Source organism: Blennius ocellaris (genome assembly GCF_963422515.1).
Source record: "Blennius ocellaris genome assembly, chromosome: 23".
NCBI classification, from domain to species: Eukaryota; Metazoa; Chordata; class Actinopteri; order Blenniiformes; family Blenniidae; genus Blennius; species Blennius ocellaris.
The window spans coordinates 12322579-12330762 of record NC_137672.1 but is presented as its reverse complement, the minus strand read 5'-3'; the positions used below and the strand labels follow the sequence as shown (position 1 = coordinate 12330762).

Sequence of the window (8184 nt, the reverse complement as noted above, 5' to 3'; positions counted from 1 at the left end):
AATTACCACTATTATTAAAGATAAACTTCTCAAAAGCAGATATCCTCCTACTGCATTTGAAGCTTTGACAGCAATTTCGCTTTGATGTAATATGAACCACTGACCTTGAAAGAAGGCAAATGAATCAGCGAGACGCAATGTGTTAAAAAATCTAACAGCTTTTTGTCTCGTCAAAGAGCACTCCTCTTATCCGACATAGTGGACGTGAACCTGCACTGCTCCCCCACAGATGCCTAGTGTGATGTTTGACAGATTTCTCCCTCTCCAGCTAGGCTCACAGTAAATGTCCATCTGGCAGCTTCCCATGGGTACTTATTATTCTCAGCTAGCCAGGGGTTTTCTGTTTCCGAGCAGTCAGCCAGCGCGTGCCTCAAAGAGTGGAGAGCCGGACCAGAACTGCTTGCAGATGCTCTGCCGGGTAGCCAAACTGCGCTGGTGTAGTGGCACGGCGCTGAGTTTTCAATTACACAATAAGGTGGCACCTCTCCAAAGCTGGACAAGTACGAAAAGTCAAGTGCGTTGAGGAAATCCAGGCATGTGAGACCAAACACCGGTCACGAAAGAGTGACATCAAGACATGCCAGCTTTTTTGTTGTTTTTTTGTTTTTTTCCACTCTCAATATACTTGCTCCACCTTGGAGATGAGATGATTGATTTTCCCCTTCTGAACAGATGCTTGGAGCCATGGGTACTGCTGAAAGGTCCTGCTGTCCTGCTCCGACACCTCACTATGGCAGATTCAGTCATGCAGTTGACCTCTATCACACTCCTGCACCCTGCTGCGCGTTTCTAAAAACAGCCCGACAAGACATAGGATGCTAGACTTGTCTTCATGTTCAGCAGCAAAGGGACGTTTATAGACATCTTTCTATACGTTTGCTCACTCTGCCGGTCTGCTGTCAGCCTTGTTTACTGGTGTTGCAATCCACCTATTGTGCTTGTAATTCTTCCGCAATAAAGTTTAGCTGTTTAGCACCACAGCAGAAACAAAGTAGGATGAGAAGCGATTTAGTTTTTATGTTGACAAAAGGACAATCATACCCCCCCATCACAGTAACTAAAACTACTCCAACATCATACTGAACACTCCACAATAAATAATTGTAAGTTACAATATGATTAAAGCTGGGATGAAGAGAGTGAATTTCAACAAATAAATCGACACAAAGCTTCAAAGCTTGGTTTACTTTCCAAACTTTTTAAAGTAGTAACCATGCAGTTAACCAAGCTGATGCAGCCTTTTATTTCCCCATCGTTGCTTAAGATAACTGTGAAATATGGATTTCTAAAAAAAACCTTTGATGGTGTGACATTTTTTTTGAATTGCTACGAGAAAGTTAAAAAAAATATCCAATGTCATCCCCAAAAGAACCAGACATAACATCCTGAAAAGAGAGTGAGGTGAAAACAGATGAGTTGGTCACTGAAGAGGTTAAAGCCTTCAGCACAAGTGATCTGGAGTCTCTTCACCATATGGACCCAGTCCACACTTCCAGGGGTTTAATGTTGACACATGGATCTCGCGAAACAGCGGAGGGGTTCGCAGCTTAACATGTGAGAGATTTTCCACACACTCACCACAGTGTGGAAACAAACACCATCCGTTCTATGCTTGTTTAAGTCAACACTGCCGGCGTATTCTTTGAACAATCTGGGCCATTTTATTCTCATTTGAATAAAATTCAAATTGAAGGCACAGAGCACACAAGCCGCTCGCCAAAAGAAGAGGAGGGAAAAAAAAAAAAAAAAAGTACCATTGTGTATTCTCAAGAACACATGTGGGAAAGTGGAATGGGTGAGGATTGCAGAACATTGCATACCTTACTGAGCAAACAGCAGCATCTTTGTGCCACTCTGACTCCTCCCTCCCTCACTGCTCTATAGTTATGCATTCACATCACTCCCAAAGACACATGACAGCTCAAACATAACTGTCACTCCCGGGTACAGTTGTTGAAACAAAACGAAAAAAAATAATATTCTGAGTCTTACCTAGTGTGGAATCGTTGGTCACATCTGTAAGCAGGCCATTGGTGAAAAGAGGGGGAAGTGGGGAGGGAGGGAGAAAGAGAGAGAAAAAGAAATGTCAGCAAATTACAATGTACGGCAGGCTAAACTTCAATGCGGGCTGTGGCTGTCACCAGCTCCCCTGAAAAATGATGGTCTCCCGGCATTGTACAGGCTTGAGGTTAAGAATAGTCCCTGTCAGGAGGGGCACATCATTTATTAATCGGGGGACATGAAACGTCTCAGATAGTCTCTCCTGAGGATTCCAAGTTTGCACAACTTGCATTAATATTTGTCAGTGTTTCACGAATTCCATGGTGGAAGCAGAAAGGATGTAAGCAGAAACCTAATCTATTAAACACAAGTCAGTGTTTTGTTTTTTGGTTTTTTTGGTATTTTGCATTTTGCACTGGTGGAACTCAGCCACTGAATAAACACATGCACTCACACAAATATACACCAAAGTGCTCCCCTCTCTCCATATGTCTCAGAGGTAATTTAGCAGCCCTCAGATATCTTTCACCCAGTGTGCCTGGGCCTTTGCTACATTTCCCTGAGCTTGTTAGCTTGACAGCGGACATCCACGGCTCCGAAGGCATAATAAAATGGCAGTTCAGTTTGCCCCAAAAAGACCTTAGTGTGCCCCAGACCAGTCCAGTAAAAAACAACAACAAAAAAACATCTATAATGGTTCAACATTTAGTAATGTCTTGGAAACATGTTTTAAAAGAGATTTTAAAACACTCAGTCTCCTTGGTTAGTTTCTTGCAGAACCTCTCTGGCACCCTGAGAAATGCTAGATTTCCATTACAGTATCCATTTTTTTCCCTTTTTTTTATTTTTACATTGAAAGTGGTCCCTCTATGAATGTAGTCTCTTAAAGTGCAGTTTTGCCTTCTTGTAATTGTGCAATAAAGCAAGGAAATGGAGTGAACTGTGGAAGGGAAACAGTAGGCCCTTGCACTAATTCGAACCTGCCATTGCTTACGATGCAGTGTGGTTGTGTTGCTAAGCAGAATTTACCGGCCTCATGATTTATCACCAGTGATGTTTATCCCCCTCTGCATTCATTTACATTTTCGGTAGGCATACAGCAAATCCCCCAAGGAGGATCAACGGCGAGTGAATGTGATTGCAATATCTGTTTTGCACGTGAGAACAAATGTATTTCCAGTCAAAAAAGAAGGGGGAAGACCGGGGTTCAAGCTCAGCGATGCTCATTACCATTCTGTCTGACACACATTCACACTCACTGCTACTGTTGTTGCTAAACAGTGAACTCAGCTGAGGACCTTGAAGCTTCATGCGGGGAAAATTGGGCCCAGGGGAGGAGGAGGAGGGTGGCAGGACTGATGTCAGACTTCAAGAGCCACAAGAAACACCTGGGGTTTCAATGACATTAGCATGCGTGTCATTTTGCGGAGAAGAGCTCAAGCTATCCAAAGAGGCACGACTGAAAGGAATCAATGAAAATGAAGTTGCATGGGGTAAAAGTCTAAATGTGATACGTAGTGGGTGGAGTTGAAAACTTGAGACAACCATGGCGCATACAAGTGAGGCTGAAGAACATATTACAAGGAGGACAGAAATCGTTGCTATGTCAAGAGGTATGCTGAAATGTTCTCCAACTGAGTGAGTTGTTCATGCCAAAAACAAGAAATTCTACACTCTCAACCATTCCATATTTCTGACCATCTAATCACATTTTGTGCTTTTAATAGGGGAACTGTTTGCAGTGCAGTGAAGATTATTGATTTTTCCCCAAGTCCTGTGGTGGAAATTTGGGTGCCTGGCCAATCAAAACCCGCGGAGGTAGCGTGGGCCTAAGTGGATTAGACTTGTGAGGATGGTAGAGGGGGAATCTGGAGGGAGAAACTGAAGCTCGGGTGGCTTCAATAAACCCACTCTGTGAACCAGGAAATAGATGGAAGACGGAGACACTTTTTTTCCCCCCCACCCTCTCTTACCCTCCTGTTTTAAGCAGATAAGCTGCTTCCAGCGTCTTAGTTATGCTGTGCAGAACTCACAACACAATATGGAAAGTTTTTACAAGGCAAAGAAAAGGACAGAAGCTGAGAAGTCTATTCTTCATGTTGTCTTTTCTCTGTTGACAAGAGGGATTTGGGGATGTTTGGAGTGGTCACTGCTGGAAGGAATTACAAAAAAGTCTTAGTGATGTGACACAGCGAGCGTGCTACTGCTCACACGTGGGTGTTAGTGGGGGTCTGGGCTCAGTTTCATCAACTTTTGCCTTGACTAAGTATTACAATGAGCTGAAACAGCTATGGCATGATGAGTAGCTGGCAGCATCACCACACGAGCCCTTTTAACTTTTGTTTGAGATTCAAGGGGTTTCTTTTTTGTATGTAATGGAAGTGACAGTTTTATTAGGCAGTTTTCCATTTATATTATGCCACCTCACCATGGCACCACTTGTTCCAAAAAGATTTAGGAAGTAGTTGTGTGTGCAATACAGATGAAATACATCACAAATGCAACACAGTTGCGACACAAATATTCATTATAGTCATTGCTCTACTTTGTTGCTCACTGTGCAAAGTAATTGGGTTCTCTACTTTTGTGTTATGCCATAACATTTCGCCAGTCATCCGTCACTTACTTGCAGTTTGCATTCTTCCTTTTGATAAGATGGACATACTTCATGATCTTTCCGCTGTCCCCAGTATATTGCATTTGCAATAATTCAAGATAAATTCAACAAAGCTCTGCAAAATGGGCAGGAACTCAATTTGTCCACATTCAATGCAATAACACCACTGACAAACACTCACTGCTGTGCCTTTGACTTTATTTTAATGAAAGCTCAAACCTCCCAAAAAGTAATTTTGGTTTGAACAAAAATGCGATGCCGTCGATTGCCATCCAGCCCTTTTTCCACACAAAATAATTGTGTGATTGCCCTATCCAGAAGCTGATGAGCCCTTGAGAGCACAGGAACTTTTCTCATACATGACATTAACAAAGCATCAGCGGGCCATAGATCCTCTATACTGGCTTCAAAAGCACTATTAGATCAGAACAACCAGACACTCATTTTCACTGAAACTGTTGGGGCAGTAGGTATGAGCAAGAATGCAGTTAGATTAGAGTATATTGTAGCACCTGGATCCCTTGGAAAGTTCTTTAGATTTCCAAAAAAACAATTCAGCAGGATATGTTGTCCGTGTCAACCCATCAATATGGACATCAAGCAATCCATTAGTAAAGCTAATACTAGGCTGTGCTCACAAAAAAGGAAACTTGCATGTTTTTTTAAGTCACATTGAATGTTTTGGTTTTCAAGGTAATTAAGAACAAAACTGCAGCAGAAGAAGAGTGGTTGGACATCTGCACCTATTTACAATATGCAGTAATTTCCAATATTTTTGGCAAGTCACTACATGACTCGTTTTTAAGAGGCAACACTCAAAAAATCCTTATCCCTTTGACCTCCAACGTTTGACCATTTCCACAATAAATAAAATAAATAAATTGCATAAAAGGCAGCAGTATTTCATCACAGAAAAAAAAATCTAGGTATTTTGACCCCATTGATCACAGAGAAATCTCCTTGAGGGATTGTCTTTCCTGAAATAATACAGCAAAGCCAGCCTCAGACTATCAGAGCCAGCACAGAAAGAGCACCAAAAAGAGACATTTTCTGGGAGGGACACGAGGTGAAGTAGTCTGCACAGATTGTGCTTTTGTATCATTCTCACTGTCCTTTTTATACAATAAACTCAAGGTAAACACCATCCTTAACAGCTGTGGAGGGCACAGTCATATCTGTCCTGTCAAGTGCATGAGGTCTTTCCAAAGTTGTGTGCTGTAAGGGGAAACTATTGTACAATGGGCAAATACTTTTTATTGATCCCAAAGAAAATTCAAGGAATGCTTTGAAAATGAAAGGTAGGTTTGACTGTGCTGAAATCAACATTTCTTAAATGAATTTATTACATAGAAAAGTGATGCATCCTATGTAATTACTCCATTAAACTAGTGGTTATAAGAAAACATGCAAGCAATTTAATGGTGGTAAAGAAAAAAAAAAAGTCTTGATTCTACCGGAAATGTTTCATGAAAATGGAAATGTGGAATATTTCTATCATCTTGCCACTAATGTTTTAGAAATTTTGCTATTTGTCTACACAATGCATTTTGCTTATGTGTGCAGAAAAGAAACATGGCAACAGAGATTAACCTTTGTTCAGGAATTTGGATTAAACCTAAAGAGACATCATTTGCCCTTGGCAGGATATTTGGGCTAGGGTGCGGTACATCAAGTCCTCTGAGACTTTGTCGCTCTTGGACAAGGACATCCGTTTTCTCGAGGGATATTCTTTTTGACACAGCTGGTCTTGACTTTCCTCATTCATCACATGGCAGGCGGTGCCGTGGACTTGATGAGGACAACACTATATTTAAGAGAATCAGAGAAGTGTTTTTTTTTCTTCTCACTGATAACCAATAACAGCCACTCATACATTCAAATGAATGTCTTCAGTTTTGTGATCCAAGCAAACACAGCCAACAGTAATACTGATGACTTTGATCTAATTGCCATCAGACTGGTACAGCAATAAATACAGACTATGCTCATAATTTGCAGATTTTCCTTCCAGCAATTCCAAATCATCCACAATAACTCCAGCGATATTGTTAGAAATAATTCATCATCTGCTGGCGTAGCCTTTAGAGAGGTTCCACAAAAAGTTACTTTATCACCACAGTAAATCTGTTAATGTTCGACCGGGCTGTTAATATCAGGTGGAAATTCTGTCAAACCTTCAATGTGCTGATTTGCTTTCAGACTGATCATGTCCTCCCTTCCAATTTTCTGTTTCTAAGAAATAAGGGAGTGAAGGTGATCAGAGTGGCAGGGAAATTTGTCACTGAGGTCATTTAAATGGAAAAAAGCTTCACTTTCTGATCTTGATCAGTATTTCATCCTCTCTTCTGTCTATAACCTTATCTAGAAATATCTCCTGCTTGGTATTCTCACTATTAATAGGCAAATATTGTGTGAAATGTGGCATTTAAAGTTTGGCCTCATAGTATATATTTCAATGTACGATTAAATGCTTGTTTTGTGACCCACAGTCCATATACTATAAATTGGGATTTAATACCTTACAAATGAATAAATTGTAGTGTGAATTGTGTAGGCTAAATCTTTCCGACAACGTTTGCAATTTGTAAAATTAGCCTTGCTATTTGTAATTTGAAGGTGTTTAAACCTTCATGAAAGTGGCCACAAGTGCTTCTTTAATTTCCATAGACATCCACAATGATTCACTGATCGTCAGTGGAATTATAGCTATTTTCTTTTCTTGTTTTATTCAGTGACAAAGGGAACCACATGCACAGTAAAAACAGAGCGAAACAAAAAGAGAGAGAATTCATCCTCCATAATGGCTGCAGGACTGAGTAGCCACTAATTGGAAATCAAAAGGAATGGAGCTGGAAGGCAGCCGAGAAGGAAGAGTGGAACCTCAAGCGTCTGTTGTCAGTCAATTTAGACCATGACAAAAAAGACTTGGTTCCTTGTGTCGCCATTTAACCTATTCACCAGTGTGGAATAAGAGCAGCTGCTTTTTTACAGTACCACATAATGGGACAAAATGGCTCTGACTGGCCGGGCTCCAGCAAGCTGCAAAAAGGCCCCAATGCAGAAACGGGAGGAGGTGTGAAACAGACATCACTGAAGAGAGAACACTGCTGCCATGTTATCATTGATACTGAGAGAAAGAGGGAGAGCTCACACTCTTCCATCTGAGCTGAAATAAACATCGCTTCTCTCTCTCCTGCAACAAAGAAATACAGAGAGCCATGACAGAGGCTGCAGATGGCCCAGGCTCACACAGACTGCAGAAGTATCTCAAAGTTTGCACGAGTCAGACGAGAAGCCAGATCGGCTCTGTAACTGAGGCTGTTCATGGAGTGTAAGGAAAAATAAATAAATAAATAAATAAAAACATTGCTCACTTGTTTTTAATCTCTCTTCAAGTTGAGGTGTGAATAAGTATTTTGTGAGTGACAGCTTGATGAGCGCAGTTATAGAAACTCCAAACTTCATCAGGCAGTTGTCAGACTCGGGGCTGTCCGGTTTAAAGGCTGCTCAGGCATGACAGGACGGCAGCCAGTTATGCTTATGTTCACACTGCAGCAGATGTTCTG

General features: G+C 41.3%; 1 long non-coding RNA gene across 1 annotated transcript in view; it reads right to left on the bottom strand.

Annotated features, from left to right (window-relative positions):
• Positions 1 to 1991: 1991 nt before the first annotated feature.
• Positions 1992 to 8184, bottom strand: part of LOC308146924 — a 109219-nt gene continuing 103026 nt past the window's right edge. Inside the window, exon 3 of the long non-coding RNA XR_013937125.1 lies at positions 1992 to 2016. This is a non-coding gene — a long non-coding RNA (uncharacterized lncRNA). The remainder of the gene's footprint in view (positions 2017 to 8184) is intronic.